At 44.4% G+C, this 26,074-nt stretch overlaps 1 pseudogene; it reads left to right on the top strand.

Annotated features, from left to right (window-relative positions):
- The window catches only part of LOC131278862 (acyl-coenzyme A synthetase ACSM1, mitochondrial-like), a 136,903-nt pseudogene extending 113,016 nt beyond the window's left edge, over positions 1–23,887 (top strand).
- Positions 23,888–26,074: the final 2,187 nt, after the last annotated feature.

Below are 26,074 nucleotides of genomic sequence, written 5' to 3'. Positions count from 1 at the left end.
GACCAGAAAGCAACAAAAATCGACAAACCAAATCAGTAATCAGGAAAACATGGCTGAATCCAATCAACAAACTAAAAATCAGGAAGGGGAGCAGAACTTCACACAAACAATGAAAGATCTCAGAACATTTATCACTGACAAATTTGATGAAGTAATGAAAGAGGTTAACAACATGAAGACAACACTGGGAGGTGAAATTGCAGACATACGCAAAAACATAACAGACACGATGGGAAAGAACTCCAGAGTTCAAGAAATCAAAAATACGCTTACAGCAAATATCAACAGACTAGAAGAGGCAGAGCAGAGAATTAGTGATGTAGAAGACAGTACATCAGAAATCAAAGAGATAGTAGAAGGGGTCGATAAAAAGATAGAAAAAATCCAGCTAGGACTTAGGGACCTGAATGACAATGCAAAACGCTCAAATATACATATTATAGGTATTCCAGAAGGAGAAGAGAAGGGAAAGGGGTCAGAAGGAGTGTTGCAGGAAATAATGGCTGAAAACTTCCCAAATCTACTGAAAGAGACAGATGTACATATCCAAGAAGCACAATGCACTCCACTGGTCATAAACCCCAACAGGCCCACCCCAAGACATATACTTGTCAAATTATCCAATGCTCAACACAAAGAGAAAAATCCTAAAAGCAGCAAGAGAAAAGAAAACCATCACGTACAAAGGAAGCGCCATAAGATTAAGTGCTGATTTCTCATCTGAAACCATGGAGGCAAGGAGGCAGTGGTATGATATAGTCAAGGTACTAAAGGAAAAAAATTTCCAACCAAGAATACTCTATCCAGCTAAACTAACATTCAACATGATGGAGAGTTCAAAATATTCGCAGATAAACAGAAACTGAAAGAGTATACCAACAAGAAACCTCCCCTTCAAGAAGTTCTAAAAGGAGTTCTGTAGGAACAAAGGAAAAAACAGGACAGGCAGAGCTGGAGGAGAGTAGAAGAGCAACAAAAAAAGACAAACTAGAAGGAAAAAAAAATACAAACAAAATATGACAAACACAAATACAATCAAAATATGGCTAACACAAATAATTCCTTGAAAGTAATAACACTGAATGTCAACGGATTAAACTCACCTATCAAAAGATTCAGACTGGGACATTGGATAAGGAAATATGACCCATCCGTATGCTATCTACAAGAGACTCATCTTAGACCCAGAGATGCATGGAGATTGAAAGTGAATGGCTGGAAAACAATCATACAAGCAAACAATAACCAAAAACAGGCAGGAGTAACTATATTGATATCAGACAAAATAGACTTTAAATGTGAAACAATTGTGAGAGACAAAGAAGGATACTACATTTTAATGAAGGGGAAAATCTTTCAAGAAGATCGAACAATCATAAATATTTATGCTCCTAACAAGGGTGCCTCTAAATATGTGAGACAAACGCTGGAAAAACTAAGTGAAACAATAGATGCATCTGCAATCATAGTGGGGGATTTTAATACACCACTATCTACCTTGGACAGAACATCTCAAAAGAGAATCACTAAAAAAACAAAACATTTGAACAGTATATTAGAAGAGCTGGAACTAATAGACATATATAGATCATTACACCCAAACACAGCAGGATATACATTCTTCTCAAGTGCACATGGATCATTCTACAAGATAGACCATATGCTAGGCCACAAAGAAAGGCTGAATGAATTCAGAAAGATTGAAATCATACAAAACAATATCTCTGACCACAGTGGAGTCAAGATGGAAATTTGCAAGGGACAGATTCACACAATGATTCACACCATACTTTGGAAATTAAACAGCACACTCTTAGAAAAAGAGTGGGTCAAAGAGGAAATCTCAAAAGAAATCAATGACTACATTGAAACAAATGATAATGATAACACAACATACCAAAATTTATGGGATGCAGCAAAAGCAGTACTGAGAGGAAAATTTATAGCCATAAATTCATATATCAACAAAGAAGAAAGAGCAAAAATTGAAGAACTAACTGCACATTTGAAGGAATTAGAAAAACAAAAACAAATAGACCCAACAGGAAGAAAAAGGACGGAAATAACAAAGATAAGAGCAGAACTAAATGAGATAGAAAATAGGAAAGCACTTGAAAAGATAAACAAGACCAAGAGCTGTTTTTTTGAGATCAACAAAATTGACCACCTTTAGCGAGACTAACAAAGAAAAAAAGAGAGAAGATGTAAATACACAAAATAAGAAATGAGAAAGGTGATATCACCACTGACCCCACAGAAATAAAGACTATCATAAGAGGATACTTTGAAAAACTATATTCCAACAAAAATGACAATTTAGAGGAAATGGACAAATTCCTAGAAACACATAAGCAACCCATATTGACAAAAGAAGAAATTGATGATCTTAACAAACCAATCACAAGCAGAGAGATAGAATCAGTCATTAAAAATCTCCCAACTAAGAAGAGCCCAGGGCCAGACAGCTTCACAGGTGAATTCTACAAAACATTCCGGAAAGAACTAACACCAATCCTGCTGAAACTATTCCAAAAAATTGAAACAGATGGAACATTGCTGAACTCCTTGTATGATGCCAACATTACCCTAGTACCAAAGCCAAACAAAGACACCACAAAAAAGGAAAATTACAGACCAATTTCTCTAATGAACCTAGATGCAAAAATACTTAACAAAATACTTGCTAATCGTATTCAACAACACATTAAATGAATTATACGGCATGACCAAGTGGGATTTATTCCAGGTATGCAAGGATGGTTCAACGTAAGAAAATCAATCAATGTAATACACCATATAAACAGATTGAAGGAAAAAAATCACATGATTATATCTATAGATGCAGAAAAAGCATTTGACAAAATACAGCACCCTTTCTTGATAAAAACACTCCAAAAGATTGGAATACAAGGAAATTTTTTGAACATGATAAAGAGTATATATGAAAAACCTACAGCCAACATTGTTTACAGTGGAGAAATCCTAAAATCCTTCCCTCTAAACTCAGGAACAAGACAAGGATGCCGATTGTCTCTGCTCCTATTTAACATTGTCTTAGAAGTACTTGCTCGAGCACTGAGGGAAGAACCAGATATAAAAGGCATTCAAATTGGAAAGGAAGAAGTCAAAATTTCATTATTTGCAAATGACGTGATCCTATACAAAGAAAACCCTGAGAGATCTACAACAAAGCTTCTAGAACTCATAAATGAGTTTAGTAAAGTCGCAGGTTATAAGATCAATGCGCAAAAATAAGTAGCATTTCTGTACACCAATAATTAGCAAGATCAGGAGGAAATCAAGAAACAAATACCATTCACAATAGAAAATAAAAAAATCAAATACTTAGGAATAAATTTAACTAAAGAGGTAAAAAACTTATACATCGAGAACTATCCAAGACTGTTCAAGGAAATCAAAGAAGACCTAAATAAATGGAAGAATATTCCTTGTTCATGGATAGGAAGACTGAATATTATTAAGATGTCTATCCCACCAAAACTGATCTACACATTCAATGCAATCCCAATAAAAATCAACACAGCCTTCTTTAAGGAACTAGAAAAACTAACTATGAAATTTATTTGGAAAGGAAAGAGACCATGAATAGCCAAAGACATATTGAAAAAGAAAAACGAAATTGGAGGAATCACACTACCTGACTTCAAAACATACTACAAAGCTACAGTAGTGAAAACAGCATGGTATTGGCATAAGGAGAGACACACAGACCAATGGAATCAAATTGAAAGCTCTGATATAGAACCTCACATATATAGCCATATAATATTCGATAAAGCCACCAAACCCTCTCAACTGGGAGAGAGTGGCCTATTCAACAAATGGTGCCTGGAGAACTGGATAGCCATATGTAGAAGAATGAAAGAGGATTACCATCTCACACCTTATACAAAGATCAACTCAAGATGGATCAAAGACCTAAATATAAGAGCCAAGACCATAAAAACCTTGGAAAGCAGTGTAGGAAAACATCTATAGGACCTTATAATAGGAAATGGATTCATGAATATCACACAAAAAGCACGAACAGCAAAAGAACTAATAGATAAATGGTACTTCCTCAAAATTAAAGCCTTTTGCACCTCAAAGGAGTTTGTCAAGAAAGTAAAAAGGGAGCCCACACAGTGGGAGAAAATATTTGGCAACCATATATCTGATAAGAGACTTATAACTTGCATATATAAAGAACTCCTATATCTTGAAAATAAAAAGATAAACAACCCATTTTAAAAATGGGAAAAAGATTTAAACAGACACTTCTCCAAAGAAGAAATACAAATGGCTAAAAAGCACATGAAAAAAATGCTCCAAATCTCTAGCTATCAGGGAAATGCAAATCAAAACTACAATGAGATACCATCTTACCCCCATAAGATTGGCAGCTATAAAAAAAACCCAGAAGAATACAAATGCTGGAGAGGATGTGAAGAAAGGGGAACACTCATCCACTGCTGGTGGGAATGCAGAAGGATCCAACCATTCTGGAGGACAGATTGGCGGTTTCTCAAAAAATGAACCATAGATTTGCCATATGATCCAGCAATACCACTGCTGGGTATATACCCAGCAGAACTGAAAACAAGGACACAAACCGATATATGTACACCAATGTTCATAGCAGCATTGTTCACTATCGTGAAAAGTTGGAATCAACCCAAATGCCCATCAACAGATGAGTGGATCAATAAAATGTGGTATATACACACAATGGAATACTACTCGGCTGTAAGAACAAATGCACTACAAACACACGTGATAACATGGATGAATCTTGAGAACCTTATGTTGAGTGAAGCAACCCAGGCATTGAAGGACAAATACTACATGACCTCAATGATATGAAATTAACAAGCTGCCTCAGAGAGCTAGAGACTGAATGATAGTCTTACAGGAAATCAGGGGGTGGAGGAAGGATGTGAGCCGACGTCTACAGGGGTGGAATTTATGATGAGCTGGCAGTAAGTATGAACACAAAGAAGAGATAAAATGGGGGCAAGGGGTTTCCTCTTGGTGGGGCTTTGCACGTTTGAGGGTGGCTGGGGATGGGCAGATGGGTAATATTGCCCAAAAAGTGGGGGGAGGGAGGGGTAACATACGAACACAGGAGAATGTCAGGTGTTCGTTGAGAGTAAAATGCTGATAAAATTGTATCAAAATATAATTAAGAGGGTTACCTGTTTAGGATGCTCGGAAGGGATGGTCTGATGCGGGACGGGCTCCTGGGGGATATCTGAATGCTCATTTTGCCAGAGTGGGTGATACCATTGGGTAGAGACCCAAGTAGTGAGAGTGGGGGTGGACCCACATCCTGGGGAGGCCTAATGCCATCAAATAGAGGGAACTGTATCTCTCGAGAGAAAGGGTGGCTCCCAGGGCATTGGAGCAGCTGAGCAAGTTAGGACCTGAACACTGTTGCAAGTATCTCTGGATGTGGCTCCTCAGGAAACGGAGGTTGGCTGTCAATGTGGGCACCAAGGGGATGGGAAAATGGATGTTAAATGTGTGGAACCCAGGTAAATGTGGGGTAAGAGAGGAGTTTCGTGAGAGTACACAAGGATGGATATAAAACATGTAATATTACATCATAAACATATAGGGGACAACAGAATGATAATGTAAACCATAATGTAAAACATAGGATAACTAAAAATGTTAGAAAACTGCGTGTCCTAAACTATGCACCACAATGTAAGCACAGATGTCACCTGGTTTGAAAGCTATTGTCTCAGACTCTGTACATCACTTTAAGTAAATATGTTGTGAATAGGTTGTTAGAGTATCGCTGTGGAAGGGAAAAAGGTTTTGTGGTGCATGTGTGGGAGTGCTGTATATTGTATACATGAATTGCTGTGGTCTAGGGCTCTTGTGAAGAGAAGTTCAATAATTAGGGGGGGAAAAAAAGGAAAAGAAAGATAGGATGTAGAATTTTTCCAAGTCAACATGTATTCTATATCTAACCTTTAAACCCATCACTATATCCCATTTTGCTAGTAAGAGATCCTGACATTATATTGGGGCTTCAATTTTCAGGAAGTTCTGGATCACAGAGTGGTCCAACAATGGCAGTGGAGGAATACTGGTATAGGATACTATTGGCAGGTGATATATGGCTGACAGGGAGCTATACAGGGCATATGTCCAGGGTGCATGGTAATGTTTGGATATACTCATAGTGGCAACAATTAAAAACTACAGCTGGGGGGGTACTGGGTCCCTGGCCAGGGGTGCTGTGCCGTGGTCCCTAGGGGAGCAGCAGCAGTCCCCCAGGTGCAGCAGCAAGGACTGAGAAGGAATGAGGGTCCAACAGTGAGCCCCTGATACTAATGACTATGCTTGTGAGCCTATATGCCTGAAATAAGAACAAGGCCTAGAGCAGCACTGTGCCTGGGAATTTCCTCCTGACAGCCTTCATGTTACTCAAATGTGGCCAGTCTCGAAGCCTAACTCAGCATCTAAATGCAATGCCTTCCCCCCAGCATGAGACATGACACCCGGGGATGAGCCTACCTGGCACCGAGGGATCACTATCAACTAACAACTGATAATGCAACTGGAAAATGACCTTGAATTGAAGGTTCGATGCGGATCAGTAGAATATCCCTGTCTACATAGAATAATGACTTTAAAATGCTGTTTGACCTAATGTAAGGGGGAAATAGAAAGGAGAAATGAGTTTATATGGCTATGAGTCTCTAAAAAAAAAGAGTCTGGAGGCTGTCAGAAGGATTGCCCTTATGCACAACTGAGCAGAGTCTAAGAGACAGATAAAGTAGATACAATCCCCAGGTATTGGTTCCTTTGAGGGCTAAAGGGACCCATGGGTGCTATGGTCATGGCAGATGGGGTTCACTGCCATGTCAGATGGCCCTTCTTTGGAGCTGGTGTTTCTGCATGATGAAACTGTACCCAGAGGGGATCTCTTTTCATAAGACTATCATGCTACTTTACTGGAATTGTAGTTGGTATTGGGGTTTAAGATATATTTACGGGATTGAATCTTTTTACTGACAATATGATAGCCAGGCCCTGAGCCTCAACAGACTCCAGCCCCTACAATCTGATTTATTGGACTCACCTCACTCAGCTAAGATGGAGTTGAAGAAGGACAACCACCACACCATGGAGCCTAGAGTGCCTACAACTGAAAGCAGGAGGATTGCATCCAGTAACCATGTGGAATCTGAGCCTCCTCTTGACATAGAGGTGCAACAGACACAACCAATCCAAGGTCCACAGAGAAAAGGTGGCATTGGAGTGGGAAAAGTGGACATGGTGGCTGATGGGTATGGGGAATGGCAGGAAGAGATGAGATGTGGAGGTGCCTTTGGGACTTGGAGTTTCCCTGGATGGTGCTTCAGGGGCAATCACCAAGCATTGTAAATCCTCCCAGGGCCCACTGGATGGAATGGGGGAGAGTGTGAGCCATGATGTGGACCAATGACCATGAGGTGCAGAGATGCCCAGAGATGTACTTACCAAATGCAATGGATGTGTCATGATGATGGGAGTGAGTGTTGCTGGGGGGGGAGGGGTGTGGTGGGGGTGGTGGGTTTGAATGGGACCTCATATTTTTTTAATGGAATATTTTTACAAAATCAATAAAAAATAAATAAATAAATAAATAAATAAATAATTAAATAAAGACTTCACTGAGACCTGTGGCAATTGCTGCCATGCAACAAATTAACTTTACAAATTCTGGAACTGGAAACTTGCAGCTTGTGTCTGCCTATGGACTTTGGGACTGTGTGCTCTCTCCTTATGCTATTGTGACAGGAACTGTTAACATCACAAAGGAAAATGGATACTGGCCCCTTGGACTAATGGCACTCATAGTCATAACCTGGAAAAGAATTTGTGGACAAGACAGTATTTGACCCTTAAACATATCATTTTAAAGCCTGTGTTGAAGATCCATTTGTTTTCATAACTGGTAAGATAACTATTAAGTATGAAAAATACTAGTGATTTGTGGCATAGCCAAGAGCACACTTGTGAACAGTTAAATAATTGGGTTAATGATTTAGAATTTGCTGTTTTGCATATTGGAGATCAATTGTATAATTTAAACTTGTTAAGGGGATTGAGATGTGGTTGGAATGAAAGTAATTTCTTTATGACTCTGCATATAATTCATCAGATATAGTATGGAAAATGAGACTCATTTATTAGGCCATAAAAGTAATATCTCTAGAAATAATGGAATTACAAAGAAAAATATTAGAAATATCTCAAGATCAAATTCATGTAGCCAATGATCAAGATATTTTCTCTGATATGATTTCACATATTACAAAATTTAACCCAGTTAATTGATAGAAATCACAGCATTTCCTGTCAGGTTTAGAAATAGGGTTAATCATATTTGTTCTGTGCTCATGATTCTCGCCTGTGCTGAACAGTGCTTTTGAAGAAAATTGGCAAAGCGTAACAGCCATGGAACATGCGAATAATCTGGTGCTAGCAAAAGCACTTCAATAATTTCCCCAAGTCAAAGAGCTTGGCCAGTAGTCAATGACGGGTAAGACTCTCAGAGGAGGGCAACCTAAGACAGGCACAGTCACCTCAACTAAAACAAAAAGGGAGAAATGTTGGAAACTGAGGCACAGTGGCCTCTCAAGGACAGACGTGCTGTCTCCATGACAGTGCTGTCTCCATGACTATGCTTGCAACCTAAGGAATGCAGTGATTGGGAGTTCCTGGCAAATGGTTTGAAGCTGTTAAAGGCTGAAAGAAAAGATGAGCTCATATCTTTTATAATGTATAGAACACTTAGACTTTGTACCTTGAGATAAGATTTTTTAAAATTCCTTAGATTATAGGTAATGCTGATAGTTAATACATGTTGTGACATTAAGTGTTGCTCCTTAATGTCATGTAGGCTAGTGTTTGTGTGTATAGGCATGTACACTGGGGTATATAAGACCCCCTTGTAAACAATAAAGTAGTCTGAGGAGTCATTACTCACAGACCCCCTGATCCCAGTTCTCTCATTCTTTCTCTTTGTTTCCTTCTCCCTTATCTCTTTCTTTCATTCCTGATACCCTTCAGGTCCAAATCTCCAACATTCTGCACCTCAAAGGAGTGTGTCAAGAAAGTGAAAAGAGAGCCTACACAATGGGAGAAAACATTTGGTAACCTTCATATCCTGCATATATAAAGATCTCCTATATCTTGAAAATAAAAAGACAACCCATTTAAAAAATGGGAAAAAGATTTAAACAGACACTTCTCCAAAGAAGAAATACAAATGGCTAAAAAGCACATGAAAAAAATGCTCCAAATCTCTAGGTATTAGGAAAATCAAATGAAAGCTACAATGAGATACCATCTTAGTCTTATAAGATTGGCAGCTATGGAAAAAAAAAAATCCAAGACTACAGTGCTGGAGAGGATGTGGAGGAATGGGAACACTCATCCACTGCTCATAGGAATGCAGAAGGATCCAGCCATTCTTGAGGACAGTTTGGCAGTTTCTCAAAAACCAGCTATAGATTTACCATATGAACCAGCAATTCCACTGCTGGGTATATACCCAGTAGAAATGAAAGCAAGGAGACAAACCGATATATGCATACCAATGTTCATGGCAGCATTGTTCATTATTGCCAAAAGTTGGAATCAACCCAAGTGCCCTTCACCATGTGAATGGATAAATAAAATGTGGTATATATGTACAATGGAATACTAGTCAGCTTTAAGAATGAATACATTACAAACACACGTGATAACATGGATGAATCTTGAGAACCTTATGTTGAGTGAAACAACCCAGGCATTGAAGGACAAATACTGCATGACCTCTCTGACATGAAATATGTAAACCAAGCTGCCTTAGATAGCTAGAGACTGGATGATAGGCTTAAAGAATTTGGGGGTTAGAGGAAGGTTGAGAGCTGACACCTACCTGGGTGAAATCTATGATAAGCTGTAGGTAAGTATTTGTACAGGGAAAAGATATAATGGGGGCACAGGGATAAGTTTGGGTGGGGTTTTGTGGACTTGAGTGGGGGTAAGGATGGGAGGATGGGTAATATTGCCCAAGAAATTGGGGGAAGGGTGGGTGAACATATGAACATAGGAGATTGTCAGGTATGTGGTTGAGAGTATAATTTTGAGAAAACTTTTAAAAAAATATAATGAGGAGGGTTACCTGTTTAAGATGCTTAAAGGGGAGAATCTGACACGGGACAGGCTTCTAGGGAGTGTGTGAGTGCTCATTTTGTGATAGTGGGTTATATCATTGGATGGAGACCCAAACAATGAGATTGAAAGCATACCCATATCCTAGGGAGGACCGATGTTCTCAAATAGAGGGAATTGTATCTCTTGAGAGAATTGGTGGCTCCCAATGCATTAGGACACTCGAACATGTCAAGCCCTCAACACTGCAGCAAGTATCTGTGAATATGGTCCTTCAAGCAATGAAGATTGATTGTCACTGTGAGCCCTGAGGGGAGGGGGAAAGAGGTATTGAATAGATGGAATCAGTGTAAATGTGGGGCAACGGAAGTGTTCCACAAGATTATGCAAGGATGGATATAGGACATGTTAAATTACACAAAAATGTATAGGGGCCTATAGGCTAAAATGTAAATCATAATATAAAACATAAGATAACTAAAAATTTAGAAAATTTTATAGTCTAAAATATAAGGCTCAATGTAACCCCAAGTGTAATCTTGTTTAAAAGCTATTTTCTCTATATCTATACATCAGTTGCAGTAAAAAATAGTATAAAAATTTGAAAAGATTATTGCTAGGGAAGGGACAAATTGTTTGTTGTTGAATGTGTGGGAGTACTGCATATTGTATATATGAATTACTGCGAGGTAAAACTTTTGTGAAGACAAGCTTAATAATTAGAAAAAAAAAAGAAAAAGAAAGGACATAGACACTGAGGAAGTGATGGAAGAAGTTTCCTTGCCAATGTGCATACAGGGCAACAATTATTGCCATAATGGAAGGCAAAATATCAAAAACGAAATCTTTTTCATATTTTAATTTTTTGATACCCCAATTTATTTTTACTTTAATTTTTCTAAATTAGTATGTATTCTATATCTAACCTTTAAACCTATCATTATATTCCATTTTACTATGAATGGAACTTGGCAATATATTAGGCTTCATTTTTGGAGAAGTTTTGGACCACAGAGATTTTCAACAATGGCAGGGGAGTAATACTGATGTGGGGTGTTATTGATAGAGGTAAATGGTTGGGAGGGAGTTCTCCAGGACATATATACAGAGTACATAAAAATGTTCAGATATTTTCACAGTGGTTACAGTTAAAAATGGTGACTGAGGGAGTGCTACCTTCCTAGCCAGAGGAGCTCTATCACATTCCCTAATGGAACAGCAACAATCCCCCAGGTGCAATGGCTAAGACCAATAAAAAAAGATGGTCCAACAATGAGCCCTTGATACTAATGACTATGCTTGAGAGCCTGTGCTGAAATAAGAACTTGGCCTAGAGCTGCAGGGTGCCTAAGAGTTACCTCCTGAGATCCCCCATGTTGCTCAAATATGGCTAGTCTCAAAGACAAATGCAGCATGTAAATGCATTGCCTTCCCCCCAGTATGGGACATGACTCCCAGGGATGAGCCTTTCTGGCACCAAGAGATTACTACCAAGTACCAGCTGATGATGTAACTAGAAAACAACCTTGAATAAAAGGTTCAACTCAGACCAGCAGAATATCTCAGCTTACTTGTAATATCAGGTGTTAAAAATGTTTTTTGACCTTGAATAAAGGGCAAAAATGGAAATGACAAATGAGTTTATATGGCTATGAGTCTCCAAAAAAGAGCCAGGTGGTCATCAGTGGGGTCGCCCTTATGCTCACCTCAGCAGAGTCCCAGAGACAGCTAAAGTAGATATAACCCCAGGTATTGGTTCTTCCAAGGGCTACAGAGACCCACAGGTTCTATGATCATGGCCAATGGAGTTTAGTGCCATGTCAGTTGGCCCTACTTTGGAGCTTGTTTTCCTGAGTGTGATGGAGTTGGACTCAGATGTGACCTTTGTTCACAAGGTTTTTCTGTTACTTTTACTGACCTGTTGTTGGTGCTGGGCTTTGGTGTATATTCAGATGACCTGAATCTTTGGACTGTCCATCTGATAGCCAGACCCTGAGCCTCAACAGACTTGCAACTCCTACTCTCTGGTTTATTGGACTTACCCCAGTCAGCTAACAGGGAGGTAAAGATGGTCAACCACCACACCAGGAAGACAAGAGTGCCTACAACTGCAAGCAGGAGAATAGCATCCATCATCCAAGTGGATTATAATCACTCTCTCGAAATAGAGGTGGAGTGGACATAACCATCCCAGGGTCCACAGAATGGAGGAATAGAGTATGGATTAGAGTGTACTTACTGATATTCTACTATGGAACTATTGTGATTAGTAATGGACATAAATGTAACATTGATGTGGAGAAAGTGGCCATGGTAGCTGCTGAGGGTAGGGAGTGGGAAGAAGAGATGTGATGTGGGGGAATTTTTAGGACTTGGAATTTTCCTGGGTGGTACTGCAGGGACAGTTTCTGGACATTATGTCCTACCATGGCCCACTGGGTGGGCTGGGGAAGAGTGTAAACTATATTGTGGACCATTGACCATGTGGGGCAGCAGTGCTCAGAGATGTATTCACCAAGTGCAATGAATGTCCCATGATGATGGAGGAGGTTGTTGTTATGGGAGGAGTGGGGTAAGCGGATGGGGAGTATATGGGGGCCTCATATTTTTGAATGTCACATTAAAAAAATAAAGACAAAAAATGAGGGTGTGTTCAAAGTATTCACAGGCAAAAGCTGACAGAATATGTCACCAAATACCAGAATTACAAGAGATACTAAATGGAGTACTGCAACCTGAAAGGAAAAAAAAACAAAAACAAAAAAATGGTTAAAACATATGTTTGTAACTAGCAGAGCTATTATATATGACAATGGTTGAAATGAAAAATCTTAGATCAGGTATATTACAGAAGAAAAGCTAAAAACTGTAATATGGGACAGTATAAGATGGTAAAACCTCATGTAAAATAAGAATATTGGTGATATTGCATATATACAACCACTTTTACAAATTATAAATACAAATATACTAGTGAAGGTAAAAGAGTAGCACTTATGTACATCAGGGAAAGCATAGAGAGATTGAGAAATGATGATTTTTGTTTGTTTTTATTTATTATTATTACTGGAATAATTAAATTCTCTAAGAATTACTGAAGTGATGAATGCACAAATATGGAATTACACCAATTTATACTTTATTAATATGTATCAATAAACATGATTTGTTTACCACAAAAACAACAAAAAACAAAACATAAGGAGATAGCAGGACACATGTCTTAGAATGGCTAAAATTAAAAAGACTGACCATACCAAGTGTCAACAAGGACATGGAGAAACTGAAAGCCCCATGCACTGCTGGTAGGAATCGCAAATGTACAACCATTTTGTAAAAGAGTTTGGCTGTTTCATAAGAAGTATGATCTATCTGGGTTAGCAGTTCCACTCACAGATATTTACTCAAGAAAAATGAAAACATAAATCCATACCAAGTCTATACACAAGCAGTTTATAGCAGCTTTATTTGTAATAGCCAAAAGCTGGAAACCAATCAAATGTATATGAATAGGTGAATGGATAAACAAACTATTGTATAGCCATACAATAGAAGTTGCTCAGCAATATGAAGGATTGAACTACTGATACATACTGCTATATGTATGAATCTCAAAATAACTATGCTCAGTGGAAGAAGACCAAAAACTACATTCTGTGCAATTCCATTTTTATAAAATTCTGGAAAATGCAAGCTAAATGGATCAGTGGTTGCCTGGAGATGGGGTGGTGACAGGAAAGGAATGGGAAGGAGGGAATTACAAAGGGACAAAAGGACACTTTTGGAGTTGATGCATGTCTCCATTATCCTGATTATGATAATGATTTCACAGGTGCATGCATAACTCAAAACTTATCCAATTGTATACTTCTAAGAGGAATGGAGTGGTATATTGTGATTCTAATTTGCATTTCCTTCACTACTAATGAGAGGTTGGGAGTATTATAGGCTTGGATCCTATGATTGAAATCTAGGCTGGGCAGAGAGATTTGGGAGCCATTGTGTAAAAAAAGTTGAACCTGTGGATTTGAGTTCCTCCATCAGGGAGAGCATGCGGCATGAGGAAAGAAGTCTTGGATGAATGGCCAAAAAGGAAGGTTGTTCTTTGATGAGGAATTTTAAGCCTTACTGACATTAAGAATCAGCCATGGCTTCAGATTCAGAAGAGCTGGGTGATGGAGAACCTACTTTCCAAGCCTTTGTTCTACCATATATAAAGGATGTCTGCATCTAACTGGGAGAAAGCACCCAAACAAATTTTGAGGCTTTGTGGACTAACAATGACCTTGAGTAAGTGACAGGCTTGAAAATATAATGACAGTTCACAAAGTCTGTCCCCTGATCCTAGACAACCCTGCCATGGAGTCTCTGAGAACAAGAATTCTCTTGGCAAAATTCCCAGCAGGTGTGCACAGCCCTCATAGCTTGGGCCCACTGTGGGAAATGCAGGGTGGTAGCCTTCTGAGAACAAGAACATGACCTTGTTGGCTGTCGCTCCAAAGGCATTTCTATAGGACCATCAGTTACTAAAAATAAATCCAGAGACCAGTGGACAAGGAAAACAGCTTGTGAGACCAAAAGATGGCTCTGAGACATCCCCAGCTCACCTCCAAATAGCCATCCCTCTCTGAAGATGGGTTCCTGGGTGTTGAACATTTTGGTTCATCTTACATTGTCTAAGTCTAGTAGTGGCATAGGCAATGACATGAAGTAAATATGACATAAGGAAAATGGGATGAGTTCCACCTTTGGGATGCACAGATAGTAGGGTTTGTGTCCCAGATGGCCTGAGCCACTTAGAAAGTTCTGCTCTGGAAATTCATGTCAAGTTGGGATCAGAGTTAGTGTTAGAAACCTGTTAAGGTCAGAGCGAAGCAGAGATCCTAAATCAGATGGCAAAGTCACGTGACAGAGAGGAAACTGGAAAAATGGCGCTAACAGGTCCCAGAGACACAGAGAGGCAGAAAGAGAGCCCATACCCTACAGATACCCATTTCAAAATTTCCAATTCTCAGCTGCACTGACAGTGTCTGTGAGGTCTCTGTAACTTTACAGAGATTCAGTTATCCCATCTTTCAAAGAGAGATGAAACCCCGTCCTCTTCTTGTATCAAAGTGTTATTGCAGACAACAAACCAGGAACTGTTCATAAAATGTGGAGGTCACACACCTGTGAGGGGTTATTATTTGTTGAAGATGGTGGTCCAAAACTTTTCAGAGAAGCAGGGATTTTAATGGGAAAGTGGTCAGGAAACAAGTCAATTGTGCTGTTGCCAATTTAATGCAAAGCAGTTTAATGCGGTAGATATGGAACTTCTACTTCATATCAGATGCCTAGCACAGGCTCTGAAGGACTCACCACCAGGCCCAGTCTTCCTCTGTGCCCCATCAGTGCAGCCTAGACCTGGCAGAGGGGCTGTGTCTGTAGTAGGTGGTGCCCAGAATGCATCCAGCTGCTGCTCTGAGCCAACACTGAGGGTCCCTGGACATTGTTGTTGACCTTCTGCCCCCTACAACCCAGGTCACCCTTAGCCTTGGTCCCAACATCTTGGCTTCCTCTTCCTTCTGCAGAGCCCAATTCTGAGACTTCAGCACGTCTACAGCTTCAGCCTGCCCAGGTTATGGTAATGAGCAGATCAGAGAGAACATCGAACCAATTTGGTTTAAAGTTCTTATCACTTGTAGCTGTGCAGCCTTGACAAGTCACTTAGCATCTCCTAGCCTGAGTTTGTTCATCCATTACTTCCATCAAGCTAGGCTGGCAAGAGGATTTATTAAAATAACGTAAGCAAAGAAAAAGGTTTAGTGCCTGGCTCATAGAGCATGTGCAATAGATGTTAGCTGCATAAATATTATTATTACTATTATTATTATCTTCATCATCATCATTAGTCTAACAGGCACAGATAAGAACGATTAGAACTCAATGAAAAATATGATGGGATCTAACAAGGAATAAAGAGACTCAGAATAGCAGAAAGATCTGGAAAGCTTCCCCAGTTCAGCAGGACCTTCTGGTGCATGCTCATGGCACCATCCCAGCCCTGCTTTCTCCATTGATGAGGAGCTCTCTTCCTCTTGCCTCTGGAGACAGCCATCGTTCTGACTGTGGGAAGCCTTCCCCATAGTGGTCTGAGTCTCTTTGAGGTGTTTTGAGCATTTATGAGCAGCCTTCATTGCTGATGGTGAAATCACTTGGAGCCAATTATGAGCTCTCAGAGCTTTGGTGGATGCGGGGCATGAAGGGGCCGAACTGTACATGGAGGGTACAGGGAGGTGGGGAGGAGGGTCTTGGGAATGATCCTGGCCTTACACTGATGTTGACCAATGACAAGGGATGACAAGTGGCAGGAACTGACCCAGGAGCAACTCCCTTGATTATTCCACAGTGGTCCCCATGAGGCAAGACATGTCATCTCTCTGCCTAGGATTCTCTCACCTTGGGAGGAAGGACAGGACCAAGATGCTGAGAAGCTACAGGAAAAGAAGACGAGAGGCCAGTGGCAAGCACATCCTTAGCACAGCCTCAGAAGAGAAGCTGGAGGAACAGAGCACACAGAAAGTCTTCAACAAACCCCAGGGCACTCAGAAAGTCTTCAACTCCTCAAAGCCCAGAGTGCACAGAAAGTCTTCAACAAAGCCCAGGGTTCACAGAAAGTCCTCAACTCCTCACAGCCCAGGGTGCACAGAAAGTCTTCAGCTCCTCAAAATCCAGGGCACACAGAAAGCCTTCAACTCCTAAAAGTCCAGAGCACACAGAAAGTCTTTGACAAAGCCCAGAGCACACAGAAAGTCCTCAACTCCTCAAAACCCAGGGTGCACAGAGCATCTTCAGCTTCTCAAAGCCCAGGGACAGGCAGTTGGCTGGGTTTACCCCTGAGCACCCAGAATTCTTTGCCCCAAGCTTCTCTTCATGTTGTAGGTTAAAATCTAATCCCTGTCACACACTGTCTGGGGAGGGGACTTACATCCTCTGAACCTCAGTTTCCTTTTTCATAAATAGGAGGTAGTAACTCAATTCACAAACCCGTCTTTACATTTTATCTGTGGATTTGGCCACATTGTCAACATTGTCAAGCACTCAATAGAATTTTCAAGGGCAAATGATGGCGACCTGTCTTTCAGAAGAAAAAGTATCCACTGAATGAGCTGATTAAATATTGCGTAGCAAGAGGATTGTAGCAAATTTCATTCCTTCAAAAAATATTCACTGAGCACCTACTATCTGCCAGGCATTTTGTGAAGATAAAGATGAATTTCTAATAGTTGTTATCCAATGGGTGTCATAAACACATGAACAGAAAATTCAAGCACATTGTGCATGGCTATGATGGGGAAACACTGGTACTCTGGGAACTTGGCAAAGGGACATCTGATCCAGCCTTTGTATGGGGGAAGGAAAATGTCAGATGGCTTCCCAAGGAGGAGATGGCCTGATGCAAAGGAAGAAAGAGTATGAGTGATCCAGGACATGGCAGGGATTCTGGACATAGGGACTAGCATTCGCAAAGCCAAGAAAGTGTTGGGGAGGGAATTAGGAGCAGTCCCTGTTACTCAGGGGAGCATGCAAACAGGGATGGGAAGATGAGACTGGAGAGGCTGGCAGTGGCTTCAAGCTGTTATTGAGCTGCTCCTTCATCTTCTGATTGATGGGTGCACCCCTGGATGGTGGTAGGTGAGGCAGGTACCTGTTAAACTTTGCACATTATCAAATCATTCTGGTAGCTGGTGTGGATGGATCTGAGTAGGCAAGGGGAGCAGCTGGGAGGCTAGTGCAGAGGTCCACGAGAGAGGGGACAAGACCCATACTGGACAGTGGTGGTGGGCATGGAATGAGGAGGATGGATCAGGGAGTTATTCTGGTGGTGAACTCTGCAGGACAGATGGCTGGCTGGATATGGGGTAAAAAGAAAAGGATGAGCCCAGGTTTCTTGCTTGAGCAGCAGCTATTTAGTTGTGACCCTCCTTGGCTTGGGGCACATGTGTGAGAGCTCAGGTGGTCATGTGGAGTTAAAGGGCCCGTGGCCTTCCAGGCAGAGGTTTCCAGCATGCAACCAGAGCTCAGGAAGGAAGCCTGGGCCTAAGAGGCAGATCTGAGAGCTGAAGGCAAGGAGGTCATGACAGCTCAAATTCAGGAGGGAGTACAGTGAGAAGAGCCATGAGCTAGGGACAGGGCCCTCCTGGGAAATGTCAACATGGAGAACTAAAGAAGAAAGAAAAGTCCACCAGGAGACTCAGAAGATGAAGCCAGGGAGGTAGGAGAAATCCTGCTTACGGGGTGTCATGAAGCAGGGAATGGGCAACACTGTCAATCGTTTCAAATATGGCCACTGTATCAGTAAGACGAGTGCTGGAATGTCTCTACTGAGTTTAGCAGTAAGGTGGTAATGGTGACCCCAAAAAATGATTTCAGGGGAAGTTGGTGGCAAAATCCAGACTGGAGGGAAGTGGATGTGACTCAAGTAGTTGGGTGCCTGCCTACCACATGGGAGATCCTGGGTTCAGTTCCCAGTGCCTCCTGAAGAAGACAAGCAAGACAGCAAGCTGATGTGATGGACTGGCATGCAAGATGATGCACTGAGATGACACAATGAGGAGACACAAAGTGAGACAAGCAGGGTGTAGTGCCTCCCTCCCACATGGGAGGTCCCAGGTTTGTTTCTCAGTACCTCCTAAAAAAAGAAGATGAGCAGACACAGAGAGCAGACAGCAAGTGCAAGAAAATGAGGGGGTGCGGTGAGAATAAATTCAGAAAATAAATCTTTAAAAAAATTCAGACTGGAGAAGGGTGAGGATTATGTGATGGTGCCTAGTCTTTGCAGGTGCTTGGTAAGGCTTGCTCTTCCCTCATTCTTTTGTCCTCTCCCTTTTGAGATCTGCAGACAGCCACGTTGTCCCTGTGAGTCTTCTCTTCCTCAACTACCACATACATGCCACATGAGCAGCAGTGCTGCTGGAGATGGTCAGCACCCAGGGAATCCTGGAATCCTCAGGAATGCAGAATCCCCAACTTCCAGTGGCTCCCCAGCCAGACCTCACACACACTCCCTTGGGCCCCTGCTCTACTCACTCTTCCTCAGTAACAGCCCTTCCTGTGCTCTCAATGAGCACATGTATGCAGAAGAGTCATCTGAGTCTCTGACCCAGACCTTGCCCAGGAACTCCAGAACTGCATGTCCAAGTATAGAGGTGACATTTCTTCATGTGTCCAAGGCTTCAGTGTGTCTACAATGGAACTCATTGTTTCCTCTCTGATTTTTTCCCTTATCCACTCCAACCTGCTCTTCTGACTTTCTCAACTAGTGAGTGACAGGCCCCACAGTCCTTGCCGTTATATGAGTCAGAAAACCCCAGAATCACCCTGACTCCCTCACTCCCTAATCTCCTCCAAGCCCTGCTGTTTTACTTCCTGATGATCTTGAGTTGACCTCTCACTCCCTAATCTCCTCCAAGTCCAATTGTTTTACCTCTTGACCATCTTGAGTTGACCTCTCACTCCCTAATCTCCCCCAAGTCCTATTGTTTGACCTCCTGACCATCCTGAATTGACCATCATTATTTGGTAGAAGTTGGATCGCCTCTCACCTGGACCCTACCACATTGTCTTGATTAGACTTCCTACCACCCCTCTTGCCCACCTCCAACCTGATCTACACATCACACTGCAACCAGAGTGATCTTTAACACATAATTCTGTAGCCCAATGAGTAAACCTGGGGAGTTAAATGGTAGAGTATAGGGTAGTAGGAGGCAGAATGAGTGTTGAGAAGGGGAGCTGATATGTTTATAGAATGTTTAAAAAGGGGGATTGTAAATATGTGGAAATGGGTAGAGTTGATGGTATCCCTATATCATGTGATTGTGGTTGAAAGGGGTAGCCTAGGGAGATTAATTTTAATAGAAAGACAGGTAGAGGAGAATATAGGGACTGTATAATATAGTATTTCAATGGTAAATAAGGATTGTGGTTATAGAACAAATACAAGGTTGTTCTTCTATTACAAAGTGTTATGAATATAGTGATACAGAGGAAAAATAAAACTAATATAACTTGTTTATTATAGTTGACAGAAATATTGCAATGATTTTGTACAAAAGTGAAGAAAAAAATAGAATTTGGGATACAGTTTTATGAGATGTGACTATCATCAAGCTTTTTTTTTTTGTCATTAAGAAGACAATCTTGGCCATGTCATCTGGCCAGTATGTGCTCATTTGTTTGTCTTTTGCATGATCCAACTTTTTTTTTCTTTCAATTTTTCCATTTTTTTTCTTCATCAAGGCGATCTTGGCCATGAAACTGGAGAAACAGATGAGTCTGCCTTGGGTTTGGACAGGGTGGGTGTGCCTGCACAGGGTGATTTATGGTGATGTTTCCATGGTTTCTGGAGCTACCTTTTGTCTGTTATTTTACTTCAGAAGGTGAAATGAAGTTTTAAAAAACAAATCTGATCATGCCACCCTCTTGCTATAAATGCTTCAGTGACTTCCCACTGTGTTTGGGATGAAGACAAAACTTGACACCAGTGGGTGGCTTCCTCAGTTCTTCCCAGCTCTGTCTCCTCCCTCACAGAACCCCTGCATGTGCCCACCCCATGGAATGTTCTATGTGCCTCCCTTTGCCTACTTAGCTCTAAACCTTCCAACAGCCTCAACTCAGTATCACTTCTTTACTGATACCCCTAAACATCCCCCATTCTGAGGTCCTTAAAAGCTCTGCTGCACATTTGGTACCTAATGGAGGAGAGCAAGTCAAGGGTTCAGAGGGAAACAGCTGGCGTCGCTGCACTGGCCTGTTCAGGCCTCCTTGGGAGTCTGTGGGTGGTAGCAGTCCTGGTCCCCTTCCCTCCCCTTCCTTTACTTGCTGATGGAATGAGGGAGTGAAGAAAGAAGAGCTCCCCTGAGCTGGCAGAGTGCCGTTTAGCTGCATGGTTCTGAAAAATGGGCCCAAAACATTCACTTGATCAGTCACTGCTTTAATCACTGACCCTTCAGCCCTGCACTTTGCACTCAGGTATCTGGGCTGTGGCCCACTAAGATGATCTGCTCTTTTCAAACTTTGCTTTTTCAGAGTGATGCTAGTCCACTTCTGTTGCATCTTCTCCAAGTGGATTAATCTTTCATATTTCTTATTCCTGCCTGATTACTAGATGATCTTGATGACTGGATCTAATTCCATTATTTCCTGGTGACCCAGGGTGGAATCAATTTTTGCAGGGCCCAGTGCTTTTTGGGGGCCCTTCCTTAACAAAACTGCAGCAATATCTTACTTTTGGAAACCTCACTAAGCGTGAGGCCCTGGAAGCACATGACTGGGCCCCTCCTATTCTTTTGGAGCCAGAAGAGACCTGCTGCCCATGAAGGGCTCTGAGGCTAAACTTCATTGGCTTCATGGAAATGGCTTTTGGGTACAGTTTTGCGATCCTGTGTTGAGAAGTGTCAGCTTGTCCTGGACCCACTGTGGGGCTGACCAAGCACAGACTGTGGGCTTTGTCCTCTGCAGGCCTCTACCCTGCAGGGCAGACAGGCCATTTCATGACTAAAGCACATGCCAGCAACTCCATGGTTCCTCTCAAAAGGGACCTCCTCTTCCCGGGCCTCCCACTGTGGGCATGGGGTGAGAGAGCAGACTGTACCTGGACATGCTTCCCTGGGTCATGGGAAGGGCTCTGGGGACAGGTGCGGCTCATATGCAGCATTTCTCTCTGTGGGGAAGAAGATTTTCACCTTCCTCCTCACTGCCCCCTGGCCTTGGGGAAGCCTGTCTTCCCATTTGGAAGGTAGGTTTTAGATTCCAACCAGGAGGCCCCGTGCTGGGTTTAGCCAAGCCGGGATCCCTGGGGGCTGCAGAGGCCCTGGTCCACTCAGGGGTCTGGGAGATGCAGCTGAGGGCTCTGTCATTGAAACAGCTATGAAGTGCCCCGTCTGCGGGAACACCTCCAGCAGTCAGCTGTGCCAGATGATGAGCAGACAAAAGCTCCTGCTCCCCTGGGGCCACCTTCTAGTTGGGAGTCAGAAAGTAACAGGACTCGGTCCAGGAAGTAAACCGTGGCACCCCACTGCCTCCCTAGATGTGCAACAACCTCCCTTCTGTGGGGGTGATGGCAGAGCCACAGACCAGGAACTCCGAGTGCATACTGGGGGCCGAGGGGCTCCCTGCGAACCCTGGAGGGACCATGGGGGAGGCCAGGGTGGGTGGGGTAGAGCTGAGTCCACACAGCCTGGGTTTCCAGTGGGCACTGAGGCCTGGGAGCTTCCCTAGGAGGAAAGGAGTCAGAAGGGGCTGCAGGGGGTTCCTGGGAGCCATGTGGGGCTCCTTAAAGGGGACAGCCTTTGGAATGGCTGCAGGGATGCCAGGGGCCAGGGAAGGTCTCAGAAGGAGCCCCCTCAGCTTCCTGGGCTGCTCCATGTGGGAAGCCAGGGCCAGGAGTCCCAGGAGTCTGAGGCTGAGGGGTTTTCAGGACTGGGCCTCAGGGGCACCTGAGAGTCTGTACTCAAACTCACCCCCCAGTGCCACAGGGGGTCATCCAGGGCACTGTCCCGTATGCGGGGACACTCCACCGCACTCATCATGCTGGGAGAATCTAGACGTGGGTGAGCCGGGCTGGGGCAGGTGGGCAAGGATGCTGAGGCTGAGGAGAGGACCCTGAGCCGGGGGCCAGGCAGGGTGGACAAGGACACTGAGGCTGGAAGAGAAGCCCCAAGCCAGGGGCTGGGCAGGTGGGCAAGGAACCCAAGGCCCAGGAGAGGCCCCGAGCCTGAGCTCCAGCAGGGGTACACTGCACCTCCCGAGAGCCCCCTGCCGCCCTGGGAGTGGGGGTACCTGGCGTCCCTCACAGCGAGCACAGCCTGGGAGACGCCTCAGGTGGGGTCCCCTCTGCTCAAGCAGCAGAGCCCCGACTGCGAAGGTGGCGAGGCGTGGCTGAGCGGCCACGGTTCCTCCTCCCAAAGGGAGAAGCAGGGTCCTGCCAAGCCAGGCGGCCAAAAGGGGCCGAGCAGTCCCTTCCAGCCTCCACCTCTCCAGCTGCCATCAGAGAGGGCTGGGCGGGGGTCCCTCAGCCTCTGCCCAGTCACCTGTCCTCTGGGGCCCAAAACCCGCTTAGGTCCCATTTCCGGTGTGTGTGCCTCTCTGCCCCCTGGTGGTCGCTCGCGGTAGTGCAGCAAGAGGGAGCGAAGCAGGTTGGTTAGAGCCTGGGGGGCACCCCGAGGGGCGTTGTCTGCTTTAGGGGAGACCCGTCAATTCTGGAAAGAGGAGGAAGGTGAGCAGCCGCGGTGCTCGCCGTGGGGTGGGTGGAGGAAGCGAGGCCCACCCGGGCAGGACGGGTCCTGGCTCCATCCTCCTTCCTTTTAGATTTATGGGGGGCCTGAGTTATGGGGAGACCCTTCGAAGTAAAGAGTGAGGGTGGGGGTGACATCAGGGTCAATTTCCCGGAGGGGTTGTTTGAACCCAGTTCTGAGAAGAGGTCGGGGCCTGGGTGGAGTGGAGGGAGGAGGAGCCATGAGCAGAGACCCCACCCCTGCCCCTCCACCCTCAGGCCCCAGGTCTCAGCAGCCCCTTGTCCCCCTCTGTTCCCTGGATGCTGCCATCCCAAGACCCAGCCTCTCCGGTCTGCCTGCACCTGCCCAGCCTGAGCCTAGAGCCCTTGCCTGTGCCCTCTGAGCTGGGCGTTCATCTGGGAAATGGGGTGATGCTGCAGGATATCTCAGCAGCCAGGAGGAACTGACACTGCAGCTCCCAGCAGTGCCCAGGGCACAGACTGCAGGGGGGTGGGGGGCAGGGGCTTCCCTGGAGAGGCACTCAAGGCAAGGTGGTCCTTTCAGCCACCAGGCCCCCAGAGCAGAGTTCAACAACAGCTCACACTCCAGGGTCCAGCCCATGTGGCCCCTCTGGGCAGCAGGGACACAGCCAACCAGGCCAGTGCACCACAGGCTGCCTCTACAGCTCTAACGTGGAGGAAAGGACAATGGACCTTGGCCCAGCATGTCGAGGTCAGGGAGAGAAGGCCACTGCCCGTCCCTTCTCCTGGCAGCTCCTGTTCGGTCGACCCTCCCTTCCTGGGGCCAGCATTCACTCTCTGTACCCACTAAAGGGCCAAGAAGTCCCAGCTCCAGAAGAAAGTCTTAGAAGACCTCAGGTCTAGATGCAGATCCACAGCTCCTGCTTCTTTTGCTGTCCCTGCAGGCCAGTGATTTGACCTCCCTTTAATCCCAGAGATCTCAGGTGTCAGCTTAACCTCTAGCCACCTGCTCACCTGGCCTCCAGCTCTTCCTTCTCCTCCTCCCCACCCCCTGGCCTCCAGCTCCCCCTCCTTCTCCCAGGTCTCCGATTCCTCCTCCTCCTCCTCCTTCTTCTCCTCCTTGGTCTCTAGATGCTCCTCCTCCTCCTCTTCCAGGCCTCCAGCTTCTCCTCCTCCTCCTTGGTCCCCAGCTGCTTCTCCTCCTCCTCTTCCTCCTCCTCTTCCTCCTCCTCCTTGGTCTCTAGCTGCTCCTCCTTCTCCTCCTCCTCTTTCTCCTTGGTCTCTAGCTGCATCTACTCCTCTTCCTCCTCCTCCAGGCCTCCAGCTTCTCCTCCTCCTCCTTGGTCCCCAGCTGCTTCTCCTCCTCCTCTTCTCCCTCCTCCTCCTCCTCCTTGATCTCTAGCTGCTTCTCCTCCTTTTCCTCCTCCTCCTCCTCCAGGCCTCCAGCTTCTCCTCCTCCTCCTTGGTCCCTAGCTGCTTCTTCTCCTCCTCTTCCTCATCTTCCTCCAGGCCTCCAGCTTCTCCTCCTCCTCCTCCTCCTTGGTCTCTAGCTACATCTCCTCCTCCTGGGCCTCTAGCAGCATCTCCTCCTCATCCTGGACTTCCACTTTGTCTGTTGTTGCCTGGCACACCCACATGTGCTCATTCTCAGAGGTTTGCATTACAACTCCTCATTGTTGCTTGACAACCATTGGGGGCTGTTGCAGCATCACACCATCAGCCTAGATAAGAATAGCAGCAACAAGTAGAAGACCATCCTGGGGAGCTGGGTGTACAGGGCAGCCCCATGCCCCACCCCCAAACCCTCTGTGGGTACCAAAGTTTCCCTAATGGCTGCCACAAAGAGCCAGCTCTCAGCTGAAATCCAGCATGCTCACCCCTTGGAGGAGGCAGGGGACACCACAGCTCCACCATACAAAGGAGGACACTAAGGCAGGAAGCCTTACCCTAGGCCGATGTTCAGGGAGGATGCTTTTGTGGGGGTGTAGACAATATGTCCACTGAGCTCCCTCCAGCCCTGGGAAGCTCAATCTCTAAGACACAGTGTCCCTTTGCTCACTCCTGAACAAGCAAGGACTCTCTCTATTACCTGTGGGATCTGACCCAGATGCACTCCAGCATGCTCATCTGACCACACATCCACTCTTCTAGTCTCCATCTGAGCCCATCATGCCCTGACCCTCCTGAGAGCCAACACAGCCTGCACTGTCCTTCTCCAAATCCACATGGACCCTTTGGACATGCTTATTAGGCTGGGCTCACAGAGAACACCTACCTGGGGCACTTCTGCAGAGCCCAGCCTTGTAGCCTGACTGACCTGGATTCAAACCCTAATCTGGTCCAAACCACAGATGAGCAACATGAGAGGCAACATCATGTCATCATTGCTCAAAGCCTCCCGTTCCTTGAGTGCAAATTGGGGTCATTGACTCAGACCTCATGAGTCAGTTAGGCATTAGAGTCACAGAGAAGGCCCTAGAGAGCTGGGACATCAGGAGGCCTGCCAGGCCAAGGGAACACAGCCCACAGGTGAGGCATGGGCATCAACAGGGAGGGGAGGAATGGCTGTGGCAGTGCCTCTGAGTCCCAGGTTTGTGACTGCACTTGGTCACTGTGAGCTGTTGGTGCTGGGTGCTCATTTCTAAAGTGGAAAGATTCACTGATTGACACTCA

Source organism: Dasypus novemcinctus, chromosome 6, assembly GCF_030445035.2.
Source record: "Dasypus novemcinctus isolate mDasNov1 chromosome 6, mDasNov1.1.hap2, whole genome shotgun sequence".
Lineage (NCBI taxonomy): Eukaryota > Metazoa > Chordata > Mammalia > Cingulata > Dasypodidae > Dasypus > Dasypus novemcinctus.
The sequence above is the reverse complement of the archived record's forward strand: the minus strand, read 5'-3'. Positions and strand labels throughout refer to the sequence as shown.